Source organism: Panthera onca, chromosome B1 (genome assembly GCF_046562875.1).
Source record: "Panthera onca isolate mPanOnc1 chromosome B1, mPanOnc1 haplotype 2, whole genome shotgun sequence".
NCBI classification, from domain to species: Eukaryota; Metazoa; Chordata; class Mammalia; order Carnivora; family Felidae; genus Panthera; species Panthera onca.
In genome coordinates, this window is record NC_138342.1 from 78,156,088 (window position 1) to 78,183,763 (window position 27,676).

At 36.0% G+C, this 27,676-nt stretch overlaps 1 long non-coding RNA gene across 3 annotated transcripts in view; it reads right to left on the reverse strand.

The window, feature by feature from the left end:
• LOC144616157 (uncharacterized) overlaps positions 1–27,676 on the reverse strand; it is a 174,338-nt gene that overhangs the window by 61,811 nt on the left and 84,851 nt on the right. For 2 of the 3 annotated variants that reach the window (XR_013555201.1, XR_013555203.1), the window contains exons 3-4: positions 3,544–3,653; positions 1,306–1,359 (exon numbers count right to left, since the gene is read on the reverse strand). This is a non-coding gene — a long non-coding RNA (uncharacterized LOC144616157). Of the gene's footprint in view, positions 1–1,305; positions 1,360–2,342; positions 2,401–3,543; positions 3,654–27,676 lie in introns of all 3 variants that reach the window. The other variant, XR_013555202.1, reaches the window with a different exon arrangement.

The following is a 27,676-nucleotide window of genomic DNA, read 5'->3' on the forward strand; positions in this document are numbered from 1 at the left end:
TCGTGACTTGAGCCGAAGTCAGATACTTAACTGACTGAGCCACTCAGGCGCCTCCAATGAACTTATGTTATTATTTTTGTCTATAGTTTCATTATCAGTAAGTTGGAGGTCTTTAAAAATAGTTCAATTTTATTTTTAATGTAATTTTTTTTAATAAAAACTACATACGCACATGACTTTCTTTTTATAAATTCAAATAGACTGAAGGCAGGAAGCAAAAAATAAATAACTCTCTATACTCCAAACTCAAGTCTTACTCACAGAATGAACTATAAAATTAGTTTCTTGGGTTTCATTATAGAAAATTGGGGGATATATACAAGAATACAAATACACACACACATATTTGTTTTATGCATGTGTGAAACATAATATGCCTGCTTTTCTGCATTCTTTTCTCCCTTAAAAATATATTTTGGAAAATTTCCACATTGGTACATAAAAATAAACTTCATTCTTTGTAATAGTTGAATGTCATCACACGCATGATTGTTCTATAACTTACTTAATTTCCTGTTGATATATATTTAAGTTCCTTCTAGTTCTTGCATTACAATCTGCAGAAATGGGCATCCATGTACACATTATTTGTGTATGTTAGTTCAAGTAAGATAAGTTCTTAGCAATGGAATTGCTAGACCAAAGGCACATTTTGTTTTTTGAGAAATATTACCAAATTACCCTACATATAAGTTTACACTGACTGATACTCCCAAGAACAGTGTATATAATAATGATTTTTCTTGCAACTTCATCTTACAGCATTATTCTATAACTGTAAAACTCATATCCTGAAAATAAGTACCATTTCATCCGCCATCAGCTGTCACACCAGAAGACTCTGATCATGTATTCTTTCAAATTATTCTTGTCATTGGAAGTCTTCACCTTACTTATATAGTTGCTGATATCTTATATCTGGTTTGGGCAGTAATGATGGAATCTAGCAGTACTGGATTCTGAAACCTTTGTTTTAATGGAAGGGATAACTGTATAACCTCATTTCCAAAATCTTAGGTGTGTTAAAACTGGCTTGAATGGTACATCCAAATGTAGTCATTAAAGAAATGTTTTTTAAAAATTAAATGGTAGTCATTCATTTTCGAATGATATCCTGATTTCCATTTATGCATTCACAAAATATAACTTTAAAAACTATTAGCATTCTTCGTGCCCCCCAAAATAACTTTGAAATGTCTATCAGATCTTACGTTAGTATCTCCCTATAGTACATATTTGTCAAACCTTAGTAATGAAAAATTAACTTCCCAATTACTAGCAATGTAAAAACAAACAATTCCTTACCTGAAACTCTTGAGCTTCTCCAAGACCTTTTTTAAAAGTTCTACAAAGTAGAATCTGTAAAACATATGGCACATCCAAGAAGGAAATCTTTAAATTTTGGACATGAGCACAAAGTGGTAGCTCTTTTAGAAGAGACTTTTCTCTACTGCAAACCAGCTGTAGGCACAGTCTAGTTATAGCCCTCAGAAAAGCTGTGCTGTGATATATTAATTTACACCTACTGTGCATTAAATGAGAAACCAGAGGCCACGTACTGGGCACATAACTTATTACCCCAACATAAAACACATACTACGCTTACTAGTAAAAATATTTAAGGTATGGTGTCTGGGAATTTGTGATGTGACAAACAAGTAAAGAAGCTGAGTATTTATGGTATTATTACCTAACTCATGATGCCAGAATATCCATAATAAATAGCAAAAGAAATGACCAGCTAGACCTTGAAAATTTTAATAAAATAATGGAAAATAGGTAATTACTAAAATTACAAAGGCCATAAATTAATGCTTTTACACCAAATTTGTGAAGTGTTAGTTGATTACACAAATCTGAGTGCTTAATGCTTATTCTTACTCCATAAAGCAATATCAAAAAAGTAGTGATTCTGCACTATTTTTAAAGGATTGAGTCCAATATCTCTGGAGCAAAATAGTAAATAATTACAATTTTCTTATTAGAAATTTTCCATGTTTTTAAATTTTTTATGTTTATTTATTTTTGAGAGAGAGAGAGAGAGAGAGTGACAGAGTGCAAGCAGGGGAGGGGCAGAGAGAGAGGGGCAGACACAGAATCCAAAACAGGCTTCAGGCTCTGAGTTGTCAGCACTGAGCCCGATGTTGGGCTCAAACCCATGAGCCATGAGATCATGACCTGAGCCGAAGTTGGATACTCAACTGACTGAGCCACCCAGGTGCCCCAGAAATTTTCCATTTTAATTGTGACAGCTGGGCTACTTTCACATGAGAAAACATACTCACAAGAATAATACTCTATTACCCAGACATGATGCTACCCCACACTGCTGATAGCTTCACCTGAAGTGGCACATGAAGGCAGTTTCTGGAAAAGTGACAGCCCTGGAGAGTAAATCCCCTAGGGAAGAAACACCATCCAGTGGCAAAGGGAGTTAGTCAGTAAATGTCCCAGAATCCCTGAATAGAGCTGGGTTATTTTAAGATGAGTTTCTTGGGGCATATCCCGTAGGATGTGCCTCCAGCAGTTACCCACACATCAGTGCACCTTTATTGCCTTTTCTCTCTTGCCTTTGCTTCCTAGGATGACTTCCCAAATAAATTAATGGCAAACAAGTCCTTATCTCAGAGTATGCTTTGGGGTAAACCGTATTAAGAAAGCAGCTTGTATGTGGTAGAAGTTTATTGTTCTCTCCTGAAGTAGTTCTGAGGTATACAGCCAAGGGTTGGTAGTGTAACCCTGCCGTTCTTGACATGTCATTTCTTTATCCGATTACAAGATGGTCCACGTTGGCTAAGATGGCTTTCACCATCTCCCAAACTGTGGAAAAGGGGAAAAAACAGAGTGCACAAGACCACTCCTTTTCGGGGCACATCTTAGAAAGGTACACAACGTTTGTGTTTTTGGATCTTTGGCCAGGATGTAGTCATATGGCTACATTTGGCTGCAAGGGTGGCTGGGAAATGTTGTCTCTATTGGGCAATCATGTATACAGGTAGTAGTCAGAAGTTTTATTATTTGAGAAAGGGGAAGAATATTTGTGGAAAACCAATACCTGCACCTTTATAATGTCCCATTATGACCTTAAACCAATTGTATGTAATGTGATTATTGGCAGCATTAGGTCTAAATCTACCATCTTGATATTTGTTTTCTATTTGTCCCACCTGTTCTTGGTTCTCTCTCTCTTCCTTTTCTCAGACTTCCTTTGGATTAATCCTTTTCTATGGTTCCTTTTTTTTCTCCTTTTCCAATTTATTAGCTATAAATCTTTGCCTGATTATTTTAATGGTGGCTTAAGGGCCGTCACCACGGACTCATTTTAACTTATCACTATCTTCAAGTGATAGTATGTCACTTCACATATAGCATCAGAACCTTACAAGAGTATTATTTCCATTTCTCCCTTGGCAACCCTTCTGCTCTTTTTATCCTACATTTTGGTCCTACATATGTATTATCCCCACGTACACTATTATTAATTTTGTTTAGTTAATTATCTTTTTAAAAATTTAAATAACAGAAAAAAAGTCATATGCTTACCTATGCAATTGGCATTTCCCGTGCCTTTATTCCTTTGTGTAGATGCACAATTTTATCTGGTATCATTTTCTTGTTGAAAGACTTCCTTTAGCACTTCTTGTACCACAAATCTGCTGATGAGAAACATTTTGCTGGATATAGAATTCTAGCTTTTTGTTCTGGTACCTTAAAGTTGTTGCCTCACTGTACTCTTAAATGTGACTTGTTTTTTTAAAAGAAATCTGATGTCATGCTTATTCTTGTTCCTCTATATACATAACATGTTTTTTCATCCTGGCTCCTTTCATATTTTTCTTTTCAAAACCACTGGTTTTGAGCAATTTATTATGTGCCATGATGCCATTTTCTGTTTCTTGTGATTAGAGATTATTGAAATTTTTGGATCTATAGGTTTATGATCTTCATCAAATTTGGAAATTTTCAGCCATTATTTCTTTAAATATTTTTTCTAAATTCCTTCAGGGACTTAAATTACATGCACATTAGGTTTCTTGAAGTTTTTTTCTCATAACTAATACTCTGTTCCTTTTTTAAGTTTTTGTCTATGTTTCATTTTGGATAGTTTCTATTTCAGTCTGCAGGTTTGTTAATATTTTCTTCTGCGATATGTAGTTTATATTCCCTCCAGTGTATTTTTTTAAGTTTTTATTTATTTATTTATTTTTATTTATTTATTTATTTATTTATTTATTTATTTATTTTGAGGGGCGGGGGTGTAGGGGCAGAGAGAGAGAGAAACAGAGAGAGAATCCCAAGCAGGATCTGCACCATCAGCACAGAGCCTGATGTGGGGCTCAGTTCTACAACCGTGAGATCATGGTCTGAGCCAAAATCAAGAGCCAGACACTTAACTGACTGAGTGCCCCTCTTCCAGTGTATTTTTTCTCTCAGACGTTAGAGTTTTCATCTCTAGAAATTTGATTTGCTTTTTTTAATCTTTTATGTCTCAACACATTTAATCTTCCCTTTAGCTTTTTAAACTATGGCATAGATTGCAGTAAAACTATTTTAATGTCCTTATCTGCTGGTGGTAATATCTGTGCCACTCTGGGTCAGTTTTAATTAACTGATTTTTCTCATTATGCATGATATCTGCCTGCTTCTTTGCATGGTAATTTTTCACTGATCCCTGAAATTGTGAATGTTAGCTTTTTGGTTCCTGGATATTTTTGTATTCCTATAAACATTTCTGAGTTTTACTTAATCCTTTTGTGTCTTGTTTTCAACATTTGTTAGGAGGGACAAGTGCTGTGTTTACTCTAGTACTAAACTCCTCTGTCCACTACCCTGTGGATTTTGAGGTTTTCCACTGTAGCTGATGGGAGCAGATTCTACCCCTGACCCTATCTGAGCCCTGGTTACTGTTCCCCCTAATTTTTTGGTGGGTTCTTCTCCTGGCTTTAGGTAGTTCTTTCACATACTGGTTAGTACTCAGTTCTCTAGGGCAACCCTCTGAAAATCTACTGGACATCTGTTAACCTTTGTAAAGTTTTGGCCTGCCACGGTGAAGATGGGGATGCTTCTCTTTTAAAATAGAAGGAGACTTTCACCTGGTAGAGGGAGAAAGCAGGTTGATGTAGGTGGCTATGATGTAAAAATTTCTGCTCATTCATGGTTTCATCAACTGTGTCTGGAGTTCTATGCATCAAGCACAGGTACAGGTACCAGGAGGCCTCACAAGAGATGGTAAATCATACATGGGAGTCACTATCCCTGGAAAAACTGCTACTGTACCCTCCCCAAACTCTGAGGATGTGTTCTTAGATGACAATGGTCACTTTTGCAAGAGTCTACAAAAGTCTAACTATGAAATAAGGGGTGATTGATGGAACTTTTAACCAGTTTAACTGAAGCTCAGAAATTGCTAGCATAAATAGCATTTATCAACCCCATCCCCAACACCTTTTTGCATCCATTGATGTAACCAGGAGATTTTTTCCACTTTTATTTGTTTTTAGTTGGGAAAAGAAATAAAGAATTTGAGATTGGAGCAGAGCCCAGATGACAGATGAGAGGACAGAAGGAAGAATGGGTCTCTCTGATACTGAGACCCAAGAGTTAGCTTTTTTTTCCCCTCTGGGTTCTGAAGGAAAAAAAGTTAAAATAGGCTTTGAAAGATTTAGAACACAATCAAAGCTACTTTAGAGCCAAAAAGGGAAATATTGTATCTGCCACTTTATTAAGATCATGTTTTGTCCCAATAGAAAGACAATATTTTTTTTTAAACAATAACAGTAAGTATTCATAGGCATGTGTGGAACGGGCTCTCTCACACAGTGTCGGGAAGATGGCAGATGAATGAATCTTTTTGTAAAGACAATTTTGCAGAATGTTACAAAAATATAAGGCACGCACCATTTGACCTGATAATTCCTCTTCTGAAACTCTGTCTGAAGACTATCACACACATACACAGAAAAGTACTCACAATCATTCTCATTTTAATGGCTTTGATAGCAAAAAATGAGAAGTCAATGCTACAGGTAGAATTGTGTCCCCCTAAAAGTTGTGGTAAAGCCCTAACCCCCCAGTACCTCAGAATGTGACCTTATTTGAAAAAAAAAATGTTAATTGCAGATTAGTTAAGATGAGGTCATACACAAGTCGAATGGCCCCCAATCAAATATGAGTGGTGTCCTTACAAGAGAGAGAAACATTGTGTAAGCAGGGGCACCCACAGAGAGAAGATATTGCGAAGATCCGTAGGGACATGATGGTCGAGTGCCTGGAGCACTGCATCTACCAACCAAAAAACGCCAGGTATTACCAACGAACACCAGAAGCTAGAAAAAGAAAGGAATATTCTCTCCTACAGCTGTCAGAGAGAGCATGACATATTTATTTCCTGATTCTGTGTCTCCCTCTCTCTCTGTCCCTTCCCTGCTCATGCTCTGTCTCTCAAAAATGAATAAACATTAAAAAAAAATTTAAGAAAGATATAAACCAAACTCCTAGCCATATTTTGTGTCTTATCCTCTACATTCCCTCAATCTTTCATAATAATAATGTAGTTGTATATATTTTGTATAATTTCAAAACATTTTTTAAGAGTAAAATTTAAGCACTTTCTTGAAAATCACCTTTTAATAACTTCACACCTTCACACTGTAAAACTAAAGCAAAAAGGAACGACATAAATACTGTCATTTCATACTGGAGTAAAAGCTAATGATTCTGATACTGTTACACACGTGCTGGGATTGAACAAATTAGTAAATGTATGGCTGATGGTGGGAGGAGGCTTCTCACTATTGGAAAAGAAGAATGTAGAGATGTAAAAGGAGAAGGCAAGAAGGAACACTGCATGCTAGATTAGATTTGAAGACATCAGTATGAACTGGGTTTTGTTTGTTTGTTTTTTGTTTTCTGTTTTTGAGAGAGAGATAGAGAGTAAGCAGGGGAGAGGCAGGCAGAATCCCAAGCAGGCTCCAAGCTGTCACCATGAAGCCTGATGCAGTGCTCAGATTCATGAACCATGAGGTCATGACCTGAGCCAAAATCAAGAGTCAGACACTTAACCAACTGAGCCACTCAGCCCCCAGTATGAACTGTTTTAGGTTACTGTAGATAGAGATGGGTAAAGCAATACTGATGCAAATGTGTACATACACAGGTTAGTACACATACAAATATTTTTTAGTTCTGTCCAGGGCTTAGAAGCAATGATACTCCAGTGGCAACAAACATTTTCAACAAACATTTCAGAACTTGGTTTCTAATACCATTCTCCAATAAAAGGAATCAGGGATCCTTTGTAGAATGACCAATTCTAAGACGAGGTGAGGGAAAATACAACATGATACTGGAGCATCTTGTAGTGTCAGAAAGTAAGGAAACATCCAAAAACTAAATAATGGGACACAGGAGCCAACCAAAAAAAAAAAAAGTCCCAATAGTTAAAACTAAACAATTTAAGAGCAAAATAAATAGCATAGTATTGAATTATAACTCAAAGTATATAATTAATATCTATAAGTCTATACTGATATAAATAAATGACTTAAAAAATAAGTTAAAGGGAAAGAGACAAATCTCCCATACAAAAGAATTCCAAAATAGTTTCTGTGGGTACTTTCCTCCTCAAGAAGGTGAAGCTTAACTCCCTCCTCCCCTTGATTTTGGGCTGCACTTAGTCACTTGTTTACAAAGAGTAGAGTATGGAAAGTAAAAGAAGAAAGAGATAAAAGTGTATTTACAGTGAAGAAACCTGACAAACATTCCCTTGATCAGGTGATCAAGGTTAATATCATCAGTGATAAGCCAAGTTGATAGCAAATACACTTAATATGATGAGAACCATACTTCATCTTCATCCTCATCCTCCCAAACACCCATGACCCCAGTCTAACCATGAGAAAAACACCAGACTTTATTCTTTTTTATTTAATTTTTTTTAAACGTTTATTTATTTTTGAGACAAAGAGAGACAGAGCATGAATGGGGGAGGGTCAGAGACAGAGGGAGACACAGAATCTGAAACAGGCTCCAGGCTCCAGGCTCTGAGCTGTCCGCACAGAGCCCGACGCGGGGCTCGAACTCGTGGACGACGAGATCATGACCTGATCTGAAGTCGGACGCTCAACCGACTGAGCCACCCAGGCGCCCCACACCAGACAACTTTAAATTGAGGTGTATTCTACAAAATATCTGACTAGCGTTCCTCAAAAACAAGGAAGTGTGAAAAAATGTCACACACCAAAGATGCTAAGGAAACATGACACCTAAGTGTAATGTGGTATCCTGAATAGGATCCTGGAACAGAAAAAGAACATTAGGAACAAAAATAGTAAAATCTGAATATAATGTGGAGGTTAGTTATTAATAATGTGTCAGCAACTATGTGGATGGAACTAGAGGGTATTATGCTAAGCAAAATTAGTCAGAGAAAGACAAATATATGACTTCACTCATGAGGAATTTAGGATACAAAACAGATGAACATAAGAGAAGGGAAGCAAAAATAATATAAAAACAGGGAGGGGGACAAAACATAAGAGACTCTTAAGTATAGAGAACAAACAGAGGGTTGCTACAGGGGTTGTGGGAGGAGGAATGGGCTAAATGGGCAAGGGGCAATTAAGGAAGACACTTGTTGGGATGAACACTGGGTGTTACACACAGGGGATGAATCACTGGAATCTACTTCTGAAATCATGGTTGCACTACATGCTAACTAACTTGGATGTAAATTAAAAAATAAATTAATTAGTGGCACCTGGGTGACTCAGTCAGTTAGGCGTCTGACTTCAGCTCGGGTCATGATCTCACTGCTCGTGAGATCTGCATTGGGCTCTGTGCTGACAGCTCAGAGCCTGGAGCCTGCTTCATATTCTGTGTCTCCCTCTCTCTCTGTCCCTCCCCTATTCGTGCTCTGTCTCACTCTCTCTCTCTCTCTCTCTCTCTCTCAAAAAATAAATAAACATTTAAAAAATTCTAATTAATTAATTTTTTTTAAATAATGACTGATAGAGAAAAAAATAATGTATCAATATGGATTCATTGCTTGTGACAAATGTACCATACTAATGTAAGACGTTAACAATAAGCAAACCTAGGTGGGGCGCCTAGGTGGCTCAGTCGGTTGAGCATCCGACTTCAGCTCAGGTCATGATCTCACGGTTTGTGAGTTCGAGCCCCCATCAGGCTCTGTGCTGATAGCTCGCAGCCCAGAGCCTGCTTCAGATTCTGTGTCTCCCTCTCTCTCTGCCCCTCCCCTGCTCACACTGTCTCTCTCTCTCTCTCTCCTTCAAAAATAAACATTTAAAAAAAATTTTTTTAAACAATAAGCAAAACTGGGTGAGGGGGATACAGGAACTACTTGTACTACATTCTTGATTTTTCCCTTTAAATTTAAATGACTTATTTTTTGGAACTCATTCATGTGGTTCCATTTCTTAATTCTGGTGAAAAACACATAACATAAAATCTACCATCTTAACTACTTCTAAATGTGAAGTTCAGTTGGGGCGCCTGGGTGGCTCAGTCGGTTAAGCGTCGGACTTCGGCTTAAGTCATGATCTCGCAGCCCATGAGTTCAAGTCCCGCGTCGGGCTCTGTGCTGACAGCTTAGAGCCTGGAGCCTGTTTCAGATTCTGTGTCTCCCTAACTCTCTGACCCTCCCCCATTCATGCTCTGTCTCTCTCTGCCTCAAAAATAAATCAATGTTATAAATAAATAAATAAATAAATAAATAAATAAATAAATAAATAAAATGTAAAGTTGGGTAGTGTTAAGATGTTATTCACGTTGTTGTGCAACCAATCTTCAGAACTTTTTCATTTTGCAAAACTAAAACTCTATATCCATTAGATAATAACTCTTCATGTCCCCCTCCCTCCTGTCCCTGGTGACTGCCCATTCGATTTTCCATCTCTATGGATTTGACTACTCTAAACACCTTGTGCAAGTGGGATCTTACAATATTTGTCTTTTTTGACTGTTTTTTTTTCACTTGGCTCAGTGTCCTCTAACTTCATCCACATTGTTGTGTGTTAAGTGTCTTAAGTCAGCTTAGGCTGCTATAACAAAATACCATAGACTGGGTAGCTTAAACCATAGACAATTCTCACAGTTGTGGAAATGGGAAGATCAGAGTGCCAGCATAGTCCACTTCTGGTGAAAGCTTTCTTTCTGACTTACAGACATCTTGCTATGTCCACATATGATGGGAACAGAAAGCTCTAGCCTCTTCCTCTTCTTATAACGACAATAACTCTATCATGGAGTCTCCACCCACATGACCTCATCAAAACCTAAGTACCTCCCAAAGGCCCTCCTAATACTATTACATTGGGGATTAAGATTTCAACATCTGAATTTCTAGGGAACATAGAAATTATGACTATTCAGTCCATAATAGTCAGAATTTCATTTTTTAAAGACTAAATTGTATATACTATTCATATCCACATACCTTTATCCATTCATTCACCAGTAGACATTTGGGTTGTTGTACCTCTTGTCTATTATAAATGGTGCTACTACGAACACAGGTGTGCAAATATCTCTTTGAGATTCTACTTTCAATTATTTTGGATATATATCCAGAATTGGAATTCCTGGATAATGTGGTAATTCTATCACTAACTGAGGTCTCAGTTTTAGGTCTCTGATCCCTTTGAGTTAATTTCTGTACATGGCATTAAATAAGGTCCAACTTAATTCTTTTGCATGTCAATATCCAGTTTTCCTAACAGCATTTGTTGAAGAAACTATCCTTTCCCCACTGGATGGTCTTGGCATCCTTGTTGAAAATCATTTGATCATATATGTGAGTGTTTATTTTTGACTAATCTGTTTCATTGACATATACGTCTGTCTTTATGCCAATACCACACCATCTTGGTTATTTCAAATTCATAATAAGTTTTCAAATTAGGAAGTATAGGACCTTTAACTTTGTTCTTTTTCAAGAATTTCAGCTACCCAGAGTCCCTTGAAATGTCATATAAATTGTAACACTTTTTTTTTTTTATTTTAAAAATGCTTATTTACTTTGAGAGAGTGAGTGGGAGAGGCAGAGAGAGAGGGAGGGAGAATCTCAAGCAGGCTTTGCCCTGTCAGTGCATAGTCCGACTCCAGGCTCAATCTCATGAGCCATGAGATCATGACCTGAGTCCAAGCCAAGAGTTGGTTACTTAACCGACCGAACCAGCCAGGTGCCTCAGCACTTTTTTTTTTTTTTAATAAATCTGAAATTATTTTAAAATTATGTCTATCAAGAAAAGTCATGGATATTTTTCTCTGTCATCAAATATATTCCTATGTATTTTAATTGCTACTAAACACAACATTGTATGTATACACTACAATTTATTTAAACAATTTCTTATTGACGGAAATTTGGGGTTTTGTCAATTTTATATTCTCCAACTGCTTCAGTGAGAATCGCTGTGCATATATATATTTCTAACGGGGGCTTTTTTTTTCAGTTTTTATATAAATTCCAGTTAGTTAGCATGCAGTGTAATATTAATTTCATGTGTACAATATAGTTATTTGACACTTCCATACAACCAACACCTGGTACTCATCACAAGTGCACTCCTTAATCCCCATCACCTACTTAGCCCATCCCCATGCCCACTTCCCTTCTTGTCCCCATCAGTTTGTTCCCTATAGTTAAGAGTCTATATCTTGGTTTGCCTCTCTCTTTTTTTTTGTCCCTCTGCTCATCTGCTTTGTTTCTTAAATTCCACATATGAATGAAATGATATGGTTTGACTGACTTATTTTGCTTAGCATAATACTCTCTAGTTCCATCTGTGTCATTGCAAATGACAAGATTTGTTCCTTTTTATGGCTGAGTAATATTCCATTATACATATACACACACATATGTATATACTAGACACTTGCTGCTTCCATAATTTGGCTATTATAGATAATACTGCTATAAATACCAGGGTACCTGTATACCTTTGAATTAATATTTTTGTATTCTTTGGCTAAATACTTAGTAGTACAATTACTGGATTGTAGAGAAGTCCTACTTTAACTTTTTGAGGAACCTCCATACTGCTTTCCAAGGTGGCTTCACCAGTTTGCATTCCCACCAACAGTGCAAGAGCATTCCCCTTTCTCTGCATCCTTGCCAATAGTGTTGTTTCATGTGTTATTATTTTAGCCATTCTGACAGGTTGTGAGGTGATATCTCATTGTAGTTTTTTTTAAGTTTATTTATTTATTTTGAGAGAGAGAGAGAGAGAGAACCAGTGGGGGAGGGGCAGAGAGAGGGGGGGACAGAGGATCCAAAGCAGGCTCCAGGCTCTGTGCTGACAGCAGAGAGTCTGACTTGGGGCTCGAGATAATGACCTGAGTCGAAGCCCGACACTTAAGAGACTAAACCACCCAGGCTTTCCTCATTGTGGTTTTGATTTGCATTTCCCTGATGATGAGTGATATTGAGTATCTTTCCATGTGTCTGTTGGCCATGTGTATGTCATTTTGGAAAAATGTCTATTCATGTCCTCTGCCCATTTTTTAACTGGATCATTTATTTTTGAGGTATTGAGTTTTATAATTTCTTTTCTTCTTAATGTTTATTTTTGAGAGAGAGGGAGAGAGAGAGGGGGAGAGAGGGAGTTTGCATAGTTGGGGAGAGGCAGAGAAAGAGAGACAGAGGATCTGAAGCAGGCTCCACGCTGACAACAGAGAGCCTGATGTGGGGCTTGAACTCACAAACTGCCACATCATGATCTGAGCTGGAGTTGGACACTTAACTGACTGAGCTGCCCAGGTGCCCCTGTAAGTTCTTTATATATTCTGGATATTAACCCCTTATCAGATATATCATTTGCAAATATCTTCTCCCATTCTGTAGGTTGCCTTTTAGTTTTAATGATTGCTTCCTTTACTTTGCAAAAGCTTTTTATATCAAGGTAGTCCCAATAATTTATTTTTGTTTTTGTTTCCCTTGACAAAGCAGGAAAAAATATCCAATGGGAAAAAGAATGTCTCCTCAACAAATGGTGTTGAGAAAACTGGACAGCAAATATGCAAAAGCATGAAGGGCTGTTATTTTTTAAAAGTCAGTAATTGGAGCGGGATTGCTAAATCAAAGGATATGCTCATGTTAAAAGTTAATTTATACCAAACTGTACTATACTATACTACAGATGTACTATACTATATATACTATTAATTGTACTGTAGTATAGATTAATATTTCAACTTATATCCTATCAACACTGCATGTGAGGCTTTCCCACTTCTCTCCTTAATGTCTTGTTTTCTCTTTTTCATCCTTGCTGATTTGATGGACAAAAATTTGAAATCTGCTTGTTGCTTTAAATCTGTAGTCTCCTGAACCTTCAAACTGAGTGTTACTTGTTCATTATCATGTAAATTTAAAAAACTTTAACTCTTCCCATTGTCTTCAATAGAAATGTTTCTTGGTTACAAGCCAAATAAACTGACTATGACTAACTTTAGCAGAAGATAATGTACTAGAAGCAAATCAGAAGAGCCATAGAATTGACAAGGGCTAAAGAATCAGCTTTTTAAAATAGTAAGTGGGGGTTTCTAAGGGTAAGGCCAAAAAAACAGCAGCAATGGTCCCTAAGCAAGAAAGATTTGATCACAGATGCAATGAATAACCTTTTGCCACCCTTTGTGTCTTTCACTCAAAATTCCAAAGTCCTGAGAGAAAGAAGTGTCTGTTTGGCCAGGTCTAAATCACATGCCCTGACCCCCTCAGTTTCCACAGTGGGAAGTGAGTTCAATCTCTCATGAAGTATACAAACAATGGAGATTCTCCAACCAGGACACAAGAGTTCTATTAAAGACAGACTGGGATGCTGAATTGCCCCCAACTTGGCAAGTATACACTAAATGGGGAAAAAAATGCTTATAACCTAACAAACTTTTTTCTATAACTGAAGATTGGATAAAGAATACTGAGTGGATTTTCCTTCAGACTGATGCTCTGGGTATTGTTAACCTGGGTAGGTAGATTTTTTTATCAAATATTTTGGACATATGTATCTTCAGCAAAAGTTAGTATGCAAATAAACACTTGAGTTTATACTTCTAATATATTAATTTCAATTGGGTATTGAAAATTTAAATTCCCCTAGTGAATCCAAGGACTGCACTAAGATTACAAAAATCCATCTTAATAATACTCCAAAGGGAAGAAATTGCTTTCATTAAATGAATTCTACAAGCATAGGTTTGAGACTCAGCTAACAAAACAAAAAATCATTATGATGTTACAAAGTTACCTAATCAAAAGAGACAAATCTATGAATCTATTTGTATTTTAAAAATGAGGCTTGTGGTGCCTGGGCGGCTGGGTAGGTTAAGCATCCGACTTCGGCTCAGGTCATGATCTTGTAGTTCATGAGTTCGAGTCCTGTGTCAGGCTCTATGCTGACAGCTTGGAGCCCAGAGCCTGCTTCGCAGTCTATGTTCCCCTCTCTCTGCCCCTCCCACTCTCTGCCCCTCAGCAACTCACACTCTGTCTCGCGCTCTCTTTCAAAAAAAGTAAACATTTAAACAATTTTTTAATTAAAAATGGGACTTAATTTTGTGTTTTTAGCCTTTTTGAGTGGCTATAAGACAGTTTGCTAGAATTATTTACTTATCAGTCAGTGGTTTAAAGTTCATAAATATAGTTTCAAAAATGGTACAGAAAATGTCTGACTCCATTGTATACCTTATTCTAAAGTAGCCACCCTGATCCTTGTGAAAACTTGGGTTAGCCAGAATGGAAATTACATCTCAGATGAAGGACAACATTGTAAATCATCAGGAAAAAAAAATTATAGGACATTACAGAATGAGGACGTCTTAGATCTAATTAAAATAATGTCAAATATCACAAAACTTATTTTTAAAATCTGTGAGTATTTTGGCAAAAGGAGGGATGAGAATTCCTGCTATTTGCAGGAAGGAAGTTGACAACTGCTCTCCCACTCATAGCTATTTTTCTGAAATTGTAAATTGTAACCACCTTAATACATTACATTTAGTTCCAAATAATTTTGGTTAGAGCTATTTCCTGAAACAAAATCCACTCTCAAAGAACAAAAATTCATGACCAAGGATATTGGGTCTATAATTCAACTTTCCACTGCAGCTCTATCTCAGTGTAAGAATGTAATGGTCATGCACACAAAAGTATTCCGGCCCACGTGGATTCTATTTTTACTTTATGTGGGAAAATTTGTCTCGGTATACACATAAGTCTTGGCTAATATTAGAGCATCTTTGAGAGATTTCATCCATCAGAACAGAAGTTATTCTGAGATAAATGACCCCCCCTCCCAAACCTTAGTGATTACAACACAGGCATCTACAGATCTGGTCCATGTGATCCTCCCCTGGAATCCCAGCCTTACAGAATATCTCCTATCGGGAACATCATAGGTTGTTGTAGTACCACCAGAGAAACAGAACATGAAAAAATTCTTCCCAGAAACTATATCAGCAAGGCAAGTCACCTAGCCTCACCGGAGTTCAAGAAGGTGGCAATACATTATCCTTATTCAGGGAAAGTAACAAATATTGGGAAACAATCGACTACAGATATGTCCTTATTTTTTAAGTGTTGACAAAATGATGTGTTTGAGCCTAGAAAATTAAGGACAAGATCCACCAAAACATTTGCTACTTTTGGGAGACATCTTGGATACTCTGGATGTCACACTCTGTTCTCTTTCAAACTTCAACTGAACATCTTCCTAATGTCTACTAACTACTAATGATCTATTAACATCTATTATGAAATAGGTGACATTAATACACAATTAAACGTTGTAGGTCCCTAAAACCATCACTAGACTAGTTACACAACTTTTTATCTTCCGAGAAGTAGGAATGTCCTTTTCAAGATAGAGACTATAAACTACTTTTTCTGCTTCTCTCCATATCCTACAGTAAACCTAAATTAAATAACTTAGATTATATCGAGGATCAACCAAACATGTGGTGGGTTGCGTCCCATCTTCCTCTACATACCAATCAAATTTGCTTACCTGCTAATTAGCGTCAAGAATTTTTAGATAGTTTTAAGTTCTGAAAATTTACCTGCCTATACCTATATCATGTGTTGGTATGGCAAAATTCTATTTTTTTTTCTATTTTAACTCATGATATTCCTCATCATAAAGATACTTAATTACTAAGATGTTTGATGTGTGTGTATCAATGAACACATTTTGTAGGTGCCTAATGATTAAAGCTAAAATAAAGCCCAGCATAAACTACAAAATGCTAGCTGATGTCACATAACAGGCATACACAGGTTGTACTGCACAGGAAGTTTAAGGAACCACTTAGAAGCCATCTATTAACTACAAAAGAAGAGAGAAGAAAAGACAGTTTATTTTGTACTGGTTTTTTATTTTATTTTTTTTAGAGAGAGAGCAGAAGCCAGGGGGCGGGGGGGAGGAAGTAGAGAGAGAGAGGGAGAGAGAATCTCAAGCAGGCTCCATGTCCAGCACAAGCCTGAAGCAGGGCTCCATATCACGACTGTGAGATCATGACCTGAGCTGACAACCAAGAGTCGGTTGCTTAACCGACTGAGCCACCCACGTGCTCCACCCACTTTTTAAGAGAGAAAGAAAGAGAGCATGCGGAGGGGGAGAGGGGGAGAGAGAGAATCTGAAGCAGGCTCCACACCCAGCATGGAGCCTGTGTTTTTTATTTTCAATTTCACATTTAAAAATGACAAGAGGGTCCTTTCAGAGATATTGGCACTAAATTTGATAAAACTGGTAAAAGTACATTGATAAGCTAATTTGTTTGATGGATAAGAGAAATAATGAATAAATTCATAAAAGAAAAATTAATAAAAATATTAAATGTTTTATTTATCCATAATTAACAAAATATAAATTTTTTTCTTGTTTCTAATTGACACAGAATTTTTAAAATTTTGAATAGGTAATTCAAAATATGTGAATATGTGCCTATTATATAGAGCTAAAAATTATCATTTCAATGTGAATCTCCTCAATATAACCTATGTTGTATTCTTACCAAAAAACATTAACCTGAATCTAATCATTAGGAAATAATCAGAAAAATCCCAGTTGTGGAACATTCTACAGGACAATTACCTTGGCTTAGACTCTTCAAAAATACAAAGATCCTGATAAAATAAAAATAGTGGGACTAGAAATATTCTAAAGGAGACTATTTAGACTTTTTAATCTCCTTTAATCTAATAATAACTATGTGCAATGTATAATCCTTGATTAGACTCTGGATTGAAAGGAAGGAAGGAAAGGAAGGAAGAGGGTAAGGAGAGAGAGAGAGAAGGAGAGAGGGAGGAAGGGAGGGAAGAAAGATGTATAGCTATATTAAGGGTATTTGGGGGATAATTGAGGAAATTTGAATATGGACTATATTTTAGAAACTATTATTATATTCATTTTAAATTCTGGGGAAAATACTATTAAGATTTTGTAGGAGTGAGACACATACCAACATGACAAAGAATAAAATATCATGGAGACTCTTAATTATAGAGAACAAACCAAGGGTTGATGGAGGGATATGGGTGGGAGACAGACTAGATGGGTGATGGGTATTAAGGAGGGCATTTGTTCTGATGAGCACTGGGTGTCATATGTAAGTGATGAATCACTGAACTCTACTCCTGCAACCAAGATTCACTGTATGTTAACTAAAATTTAAATTAAAAAAAAAAAAGAATAAAATATAATGATGTCTCCAACTTACTTTCAAAGGATTTAGCAATAATAACAACTGATTTTAATACAAGCCATGATTATAGCCCAAAACCACATTGAAATCTCTATATAATGAAGTCATATATGTTAAAATATCTTTATGCTTGAGTTATTATCTTCCCTCAGAAGACACGGGGAGTTTAAGGGGCACTTTTCTAAAATGTTGTTTTTTCAAAACAAAATAATTTTTAATGTGATTTCTTTGAGATATAAGAAGTGCCAAAGAATCGCCAAACCTAGTGCAAAACCCAGTAAGTTACTAAAGTAGCAAACCAATTGCTTATTGATAAACTCCTTCAGATTCAAGGATTCCATGCAAACAAACCCACTGGCAAATATGAGATAAAGAAACACATGTTTCTTCAAATGTTGGTTTCTGTAGTCAAAACAAGGAGTAGGAAAGACAGATGTGAGAGCATTAAAGCCAAGTACGTACTATACAGTTTAAGAAGGCCAAAATAACAGATTTCAAGACACTTTCAGATATTCTGGAATAGGTTCAGACACCAAGCACTTACCAGCTAACACTTTACTGGTGAAAATGCAAGAAATATTCAAGAAGAGTAACCATGAGGGAGGAAAAATAAAGTAGTAAGGCATAAAAAGTCATAAGGACAAACTTTTCCTACTACCTTTTTTTCTAGGATCAGCCCCAGCACCCACATAAAACTCTCTCTGGATTCCTTTTCATTGTACAGTACACAATGATCTCATGTCATCTTTGGCATATGTGCATAGGTTACTGATTTGTTCTAACTCCCTGTTGCCAAACAATAGGAAGAGTAGAGAGAGTTAAGTTGCAATGTCTTAGGTCTACAAATGGGACCATTTGGAAAGGCAGTTTTCCTGTGGAACCTGTCTTCTCTGACTGAAACCTATTCAATAAGACTGTTCGTTCCTGACCTCCTGCCCCCTTGACACTGATCTGTCCGAAAGAGGATGCCAATATATTGTCTGTCAAATTTATATTAGAAAGCCATAGCATAAGGTCCCTATTTCTATATTGCACACAATGCTTTATGTCAAAGTTTGATAAACATGAAATCACATTTTCAAAGGTTAAAAAACAAGTGTCAGTCAGTCAAAAATAGTTGACCACTGTGAGTGTCTCACTGGTTGACCTTGAACTCTTCCATGACTCTGAGGTCAATGATATGTCATTAGAGGAGAAATTTCTTATAGATTTATAAGCTCACTTCTTTGACTATCATCTTGCCATTAGAAACAATTTTAAGTTGTCCATCTTCAAACACCTACCTACTGAAAGAAAACATAAAAGCTATAAAGGGATCAATCTTCTTTTCAATTGTGCAGAGAACTAACAATTTTCATGCAATGAAATTGATGTTAATAGGAGTTATACATGCATATCTACAAGACAAAGAACCCTAAGATTTCAATAGAATCTAAGACTCAATAAAAGAGAGAAGGTAGAAGAAAAACAAAGAAATTTTCAGTATTTACCATAGACTTCTTTTCTACCTCTATTTTATTTATATAGAATAGAAGAAAGTTAGCAGGTAGAATTATGCAAGTATCTACAAAGGTCTGATAGAATTGTGAAGTTCATCTTTTATTATATTATGGCTTTGGTATACCATTTAAATATTGCTCTTAGATTTATCAAATGCCACACAAATGTATATTAATTAATGCTACGCAAAGATTGTCAGGTTCAGTTTTTAATATTGAATACTAAGGGATTAATACAACCCAAGACAGAGTTACTCTGTTTAAGTGATAGAAAGTGTCATGTACAATTAATTACTTTCAAATGCAGTTCTTACCTAGAAATAGTGTTTTGTTGGATAGTTTTTGTTAATTTGTTTATTTGGTTTTGCCTACCTGAGAAAGACATAAAGAAGAAATAAATTTGCATTTCTCTTTCTTCACTTTCTCCAATATCAAAGTTATGAGCAATCAAGAGAGAGTTTAAACCAATAGCACAGATCTACTGCAAACACTCACAGATGATTATAAAGAACATCTTTTCATTTTCTCCATTTTTTGAAAATTAAAAGTTAGCTTATCCTCCCAGGAATGCACAATAGATGTAAAATATATCTTATATTTTCTCAAGTATGATTTAAAAGAAAGTGCTATCTTCAAGTGTTCTGCCGAGGTACAAGGGTATAACTTTTGGCTTCTGTTCCTAAATATTTCTTAAGCTATGTGTTTCAAATGTTTTATAGCCATGTGATATTCTGTACTGTGTCTTTCATATTAGCTGAAGTGTGACTGAAAATAATGCCAGGCAGCTTTATTATTTAGCCAACACAGTTCTTTAACTCATTTGAGTTTCCAACTCAAATAATCAACTTCATTACACTTTAGTGTCTATGTACATTTCCTTACTGTTGTTTGTTAAGACTTAAGTAAAGATGGTCACTGAGGGGAAGACAGCCCTTAAATCCTATATTTAGGAACTTCAGACTCACATCTACTTGCAGGAGAAATACATGACAGATCTATTGTTCTGTATTAGCAGGACATTGTCCCAGTATATGAACACATGCAAACTACTCAGGAAGGCCTTTGAATATTTAAGGCAAGACACTAGTGGCTCATCCCAGTGGGAACCACAGAAAAGGGGAACCTGATTAAATTTAATGTCATTGTCACTTTTTTTTCATTGCGAAGAATTATATAGGTAGCCATAGCTACCACACTGTTCAGACAGCATGACCACAATATTCCCCCTCAGAGGTTGGCGTCAAGGACTGAATTATTCACTCGAAGAATGTGATTCATTGCTGGATGTGGTTCTTACAAGATTAAAAGAGTCATCAGTATATAAAATGCACATACACACTCTGGGGGCAAACGTAAAACAAACCATTGTAACCTTTTGATCACTGATTAGGCTTTATAAGAATAATATGTTAAAAATTATAAATACTTATTCTTTAGTTTAATTTGGACTATGAGTTCAGTCTCTTTTCCCTTTTTTTTCCATTTAAAAATCAACTTGAAGCTTAAAAGCTTTATTACAAAATGTTGGAGGAGTTTAGAATGAGATTGCTTCTTATTTTTATTCCCTTTAAAAGGGAAGTCATTGACTCAATACTAGTTTTGCTCCTCTATGGTATGCATACCATCTCTGGGTAAAAACTACTAATTTACAAAAGATAGATTGTTTAGCAACAGCAAATAAGCGTTATAATCATCTAACAATGTTCACCATATATGCCAATATCCTTTATCAAAATGGAATTTCTCTTAAGTCTCTAAATTTACAATTTTTCTTGTCTTAGGTAAATATTTTCAAGTGTGCAGAATCATTTTTAAACATGTATTTCACCTAGTTAAGTCAAATAAATATGTTTTTAAGTAAGAGCATAACTTCAGACAGTTTTTGCTTACTTGTCTTATCTAACCTAATAACATTATCTCTCGCAGAAGACAAAATGTGTGGTTGTTTTAGCCATCTGTGCTAAATTCCTTACACTTCCTATCTTTTTTACTAATACCAGGCCCTGCTCTTTAAAAGGCAATATAAAAGTGAATGCTAGCTACTGCATGAGGTAGTCCACCAAGGAAGTAATTGGTGGCTTTTGATAAACTCAGGGGACTAGTAACAAGCTTTCATTTGCAGAATGTCAGTTCATCAGTTCAAACTCAGTCTATGCAGGCCTGACTGAAAGCCGTGCCACCTGAGTGTCACTCACTGGAGTTTGTAATACGAACTGGAGGCAGACTCAGTCTGATTAATGGTGGACACAAGTCTACAACCCAGCACCCACCATCATAATTGGCTCCCTCGTTTGAAGTTTCAGGAGACTGAATGGGCAATGGAATTTGAACTACCAACTCATTCTAGTCTGACCAGGGAAAGATGAAGGCTCCCTGGTGGGGCTACTTGGAGAAGCTAGTAATGCTGCTATTGTGTCTTAGACCTGTCCTATAGATAAATAGAGAGCTTTCCTCTGTACGAGTACACACTTAGGCACCTTTAAAACACCAAATACTTCATTCTGCATATACATGGTTTAAGTAATGTTCTTTTATGACTGCGTTCAAAATAAAAATGTATTGAGCTTCTTTATTTGTTTTAATCTTTATTTGTTAAACTTAGTAACAATTTCATTAAAGAATATTGATTATATAAGAACTTATTGTACTAATTAAAGGCTAATCACATTACCTTCCAGTAAGACTTTATTTGCTGAGCTGAAATCACATTTAGAATTTTCTTAAATGCAATCTTATTCCACAGTATGAAAACATGCTGATGTCAAATTCAGAGATCATAATTTCTTTCTATTTAAAAAAAAAAATCTGTGTAGATTCTACATATTGATTATTTAAATTAGATACCTACAGAGATATCACTTTATTGAGAGTTGGGTTGATTTACCATAGAATTTATGAGAAGATAACTGTAAGCAGAAAAAGCTTTGGAGATGCAACTTTGCCCCTGAAATACCAATGGATATTTTCCTCGGTGAAATGTTAAACAATGTGCCTTCAACAATAAACTGACAATGCCTTTCCTGAGGCTTGTGGTGTGGTCACGGTGTTGATCTTGTCTTTTCTTCTTAATGTGCTCCCATACCAGAGACACTACAATGGTCATTCACAAAAACTACAGTACGGAGAAGTTTAAGATGCTTCTTCTGTAATGTTTCTTTCTTCTATCTGCAGCTGGGGGTTTACAGCTGGTGTCTTTTTTTTTTTTTTCTTTTTTGGTTACCTGAATGGATTTCCGCTTCTTAACTGTACCAGCTTGCCATTCATTGTGACCATAGGTTCAATCAGAATATTTTAATGTCCTTTGGCTTCTGAGTTACCTTTCACCCTTCAAATAGTTTTAAAGTTAGTTTTGCTAAATGTTGAATATTTTTCTATCTAGTGCCCTCAGATATATTCCTTTATAATTATCCAAAACCCTCTCATCTAATAAAATGACTAATACTTACAAATAAAAATGATAGAGAAAGTTTTTAACTAAGGTCTATATGTACAGAATTTTTCTTTTCAAAAAGCTATCAACAGAACAGAGGTTATTAAAAATGAAATTATTCAGTCTCAGAAAGTTTTCTCATATTGTATCTGCAAATGTTTATGGCAATTACAGAAAAAAAGGAAAAATAAGGCATAAAATAACTACAATTAGGCTCTATGCTTCTTAGTCTATATTCTATCTACTACTAGCAATGGAAAAGACTCAGTTCAAGGTCACTACTAGGATTGCCTGAAAGCAGATATTGACACAACCATAAACTTGAGTATTTTTAATGACTCTGTGACCTGCATATTTATCATTACAATAGCTACCCTTTGTAGTGTCCTTACTATGTATTACGCACTATACATAGTACTTTACATTATCATATTAATTCTCACATTATTAAACCTATGCAGTGGGTTCAAATATGCCCATTTCACAAATGAAGAAACTAGTGACTAGATGGGCTAAGTAAATTGCCTAAGGTCCATAATGATATAGAAGAATTCATCTGCTTGACTTCAAAACATTTGCTTTTAAATGTTATGTTTTACAGCATTTCCATATTTATATACACAATTGGATATTCATCAGCTGTAAATTTTTCTGATAAACTGCTATTCAAATATTATTCCTTGCATAATCTCCCCTGGCATTTCTTAATATTGGCTTCAATTTGTTTTTATTGACAAACTTTATACCTACCAAATAGGTGATCTTGGGTATGTCATTTCATCTTTCTGGATCTCAACATTCTCATCCCAAAAATGAGTTAAATGAACTAGGTAAGTTTTTAAAAGTCTGTATTATTTAGCTTCTGCTGCATAACTGACTATGCCAAAACTCAATCACTTAAAACCAATCATGTATTATTAGCTCATGATTTTGTAGGTGAGAAAGTTGGATGGAGCTCAGATAATAGTTCTTCTGCTGGTCTTGGCTGGGTTCAATTACGTATGTGGGATAACCAACTATCTCAGCTTGTCTGGGACTGAGGTAGTTTTGAGGACATGAGATTTTCAGTGCTAAAACTGTACAAGTTCCAGGTAAACCAGGATGAGCTGATCACCCTACATATATCTGGGGTCAGCTGGTATGGAGACTGGCTGGAAACAAGAAGGTGAGTGAGCTGCAAGTATGATCATTCACAGACTCATTCACATAGTGGTAAAATATAGGATTCCCCAGAGCAACAAGAGAGGCAAGTCCCAAAGAACAAAATCTCTATTTCTATTACATTTGCTACTATCCCATGGTTCAAAGTAAGTCCTATGGACCTGATTCAAATAATCAAAGAACAGAGTCCATCTCTTTGTGGAAGGCTATACAAAGTCACACTGTAAAGGAAAAAGAGGTATATAAAGAGATAGAAATAATTTGTAACCGTTTTTGCAATCTACTACAGAGTATTTGCTGCCCTGAAATCAGGATTCCTATGCTCATTGACATCTGTCCAAAAGCATTCATGGGAGTAACAGAAGTTAAGTGACAGAAGTTGTAGTCTATTGTGGCTATACTGCCCTAAGTAAACCATATGGCTAGTTAACTTGTCCGAGAACCACTTATCCCACTTGGTGAGTAAACTTGGACCCCTTAAGGGAGAAACAGACAAGAATTAAATTTTCAGTGATGATATTTGTATTATCTTTCTTCTCTTAACTTCCATGAACAGATTAAGTCTGAAATTGGGATTAAGTCTTAAAATCGGGATTATACATAATAATACACTGAGTAGCATTTTTATATAATTTCAGCTGTGTATTAAAAGGGCCCCAAAAGGATCAGTGAAGCAGGACAATCTAAACTGAGGGCCACCTAGTAATAATTGTTTCCCATTTTAAAAAGATCTTTGTGTTACAAAACAGATAAACATAAGGGAAGGAAGCAAAAATAATATAAAAACAGGGAGGGGGACAAAACATAAGAGAGAAACTCTTAAATATGGAGAACAAATAGAGAGTTACTGGAGGGATTGTGGGAGGGGGATGGTCTAAATGTGTAAGGGGTATTAAGGAATTTACTCCTCAAACCATTGTTGCACCATATGCTAACTAACTCGGATGTAAGTTTAAAAATAAGTAATCAATAAAAATAAAATAAAATAAATTAATTAATTAATTAAAATAAATAAGATCTGTGTGAAATGAAGGAAAAGGAAATGAAATTATTTTTATAAAAAGTGTGTAAGTACATGTGTACCATGTATCTATACATGTATAAATTTATGGGTATTGTATATATAACATATATCTTCTTCTTTTTTTAAGTTTATTTGTTTTGAAAGAAAGTGAGAAAGCACAAGTTAAGGAGGGGCAGAGAGAGAGAAACAGAGAATCCCAAGCAGGTTCCACACTGACAGTGCAGAGCCCAACGCAGGGCTCAAACCCATAAACCATGAGATCATGATCTGAGCCAGTCTGATGGTTAACCAACAGAGCCACCCAGGCACCCTACATATATCTTCTTTTTATATTGTATTTGTGTTGTAATTTATCTTATATATAATATGGAAGTGAGGCAGATAATAGTATGCAGATAATGAGTGAAAGTAAAGAAATAACTTGATGCAGTAAAAAACAAAGAGTGGAGGAGAATGTAGTGAAAGGCAAACAGATGTCCCATTAAGAGAAAGAAACTATTACTAACTTTAGCTGATTAGTCTCAAGTAGAATTGAGACCTAATATTCCCTTTTGTTTTTAAAAAGAAGTGAGAAATACACAATTTCTCTTTTAAAAATGTTGAAAACTGAAATTTTTTAAAAGAGTTTTTAACAATATAAGCTAAAAAAAATACATCCAGAGCTGAATTCCAGCCAAAGCCACCAATTTCCAACTTTTATTTCAGTTAGTGTGGATTATTTCCTAATCAAAATATGAAGTCAGGACAAATATTTGGGGGAAATTTACTGATCTATGAGTTTACTAGGTATGGTGTATTTGTTATCTATTGCTATTTACATATTACCAGAAATTTAGCAGCTTAAAACAACACATTCATCATCTCACCATTTCAGTAATTTAGAATTCCATGCTGTGCCTAGTTCCCTGCTTAAGATCTTACAAGGTTGAAATCAAGATGCTGGCTGGGGCTGCAATCTCATCAAAGGTTCAGAATCCTTTTCCAGGCTCACTGGTTATTAAAAGAATTTAACTCCTTGCAGTTGTAGGACTGAGGTCCTACTTTTTTCCTTGCTGTCAAGTGGAGCCATCCTCAGCTCCCAGAGGCACCCCTTACCTGCCTGGCATATGTCCCACTCCACAACATGGCAGTTTGCTTCTTCAAGGCCAGGAGGAAAACCTTTCCATCTCTTGTAAGAGTTCACCTGATTAAGTCAGACTCATCCCAAGTAATCTCTCTTTTGATTAACTCAAAGTCAATTGACTAGGGATCTTAATTACATTTGCAAAATCCTTTCTGCCATGTAATGAAACATAATCACAAGAGTAACATCCTATCATATTCCCGAGTTCTGTTCACATGCAAGGGGAAGGGATGAATTAGAATGTGTACACCAGAGGATGGGAATCTTGAGGGCCATCTTAGAATTCTGCTTACCACATACAGGAAACACTAGTTTAGGCAATTATGATTCTCTAGATTAATATACAGGCGTGGAATATGTTTTGTGCTCTGATCTGCTTAAGAATTACCTTCACCGGGGCGCCTGGGTGGCTCAGTCGGTTGGGCGTCTGACTTCGGCTCAGGTCATGATCTCACTGTCCGTGAGTTCGAGCCCCGCGCCGGGCTCTGTGCTGACTGCTCAGAGCCTGGAGCCTGTTTCGGATTCTGTGTCTCCCTCTCTCTCTGACCCTCCCCCATTCATGCTCTGTCTCTCTCTGTCTCAAAAATAAATAAACGTTAAAAAAAAAAAATTAAAAAAAAAAAAAAAGAATTACCTTTACCAAGACATAATATTTCTAGGCTTTTGTTGTGTCACTTGCTTTTAATGAAAAATAATCTAAGACACAGTCTTTTGAAAATTATTTCTTCATGTTTTGTAGAAATAGTGAAATTATTGTCCAAATTATACTCTATGATCCTTTTAAGAAGCTCCATATGAGGAATTTCTTTTAATACTTGCTGGGAGATATTTTGTTTTTCTTGAAGAAGTGAAAACAAAAACAAAAATTAAAAAAAACAAAAACAAAACAACAAAAAAACTCTTTCTTACACTAGAAATATAAATTGTATAAATTAACTTTATCTTTCTTTTCCTTTTGACTGCCATGAAACATATTGCCAAATTTAAATGGGCCTTTATTGTCTATGTATAGTGGATGGAGAGTCTTCATTTGTAAATTTGTATTCATATTTTTCTACAGCTGGTTTTAATTCTTAATTTTATTATTTTTTAATGTTTATTTCTTTTTGAGAAAGAGACAGAGAATTAGCAGGGGTGGGGAGGCAGAGGAAGGGGGAGACACAGAATCCAAAGCAGGATCCAGGCTCTGAGCTGTCAGCATAGAGCCCAACGCAGTGCTCGACCCAGGAACCATGAGATCATGACCTGAGCCAAAGTTGGATGCTTAACCAACTGAGCCACCAAGGAGTCCCTTAATTGTATTTTTTTTTTAATGTTTATTTATTTATTTTTGAGACAGAGAGAGATAGAGACCAAGCAGGAGAGAGGCAGAGAAAGAAGGAGACAGAATCCCAAGCAGGCTCTACGCTGCCAGTGCAGAGCCTAACATGGGGCTTGAACTCACAAACTGTGAGATTATGACCTGAGTCATAATCAAGAGTCAGAGGCTTAACCAACTGAGCCATCCAGGTGTCCCAATTCTTAATTTTATATATTTAATATTTTTGTTGTGGTCATCTCAAATCAAAGAAGAGATACATGACAAATACATAGATTAGATAAATGAAGGGGGATAGAAATAATAGGTTAAAGATAAATAGAATACATAAATAGTGATGAGAGAAAGAGTCAAAATAAAGATCATGTATTCTCATGATATAGGCTACCTATTCAATTCCATA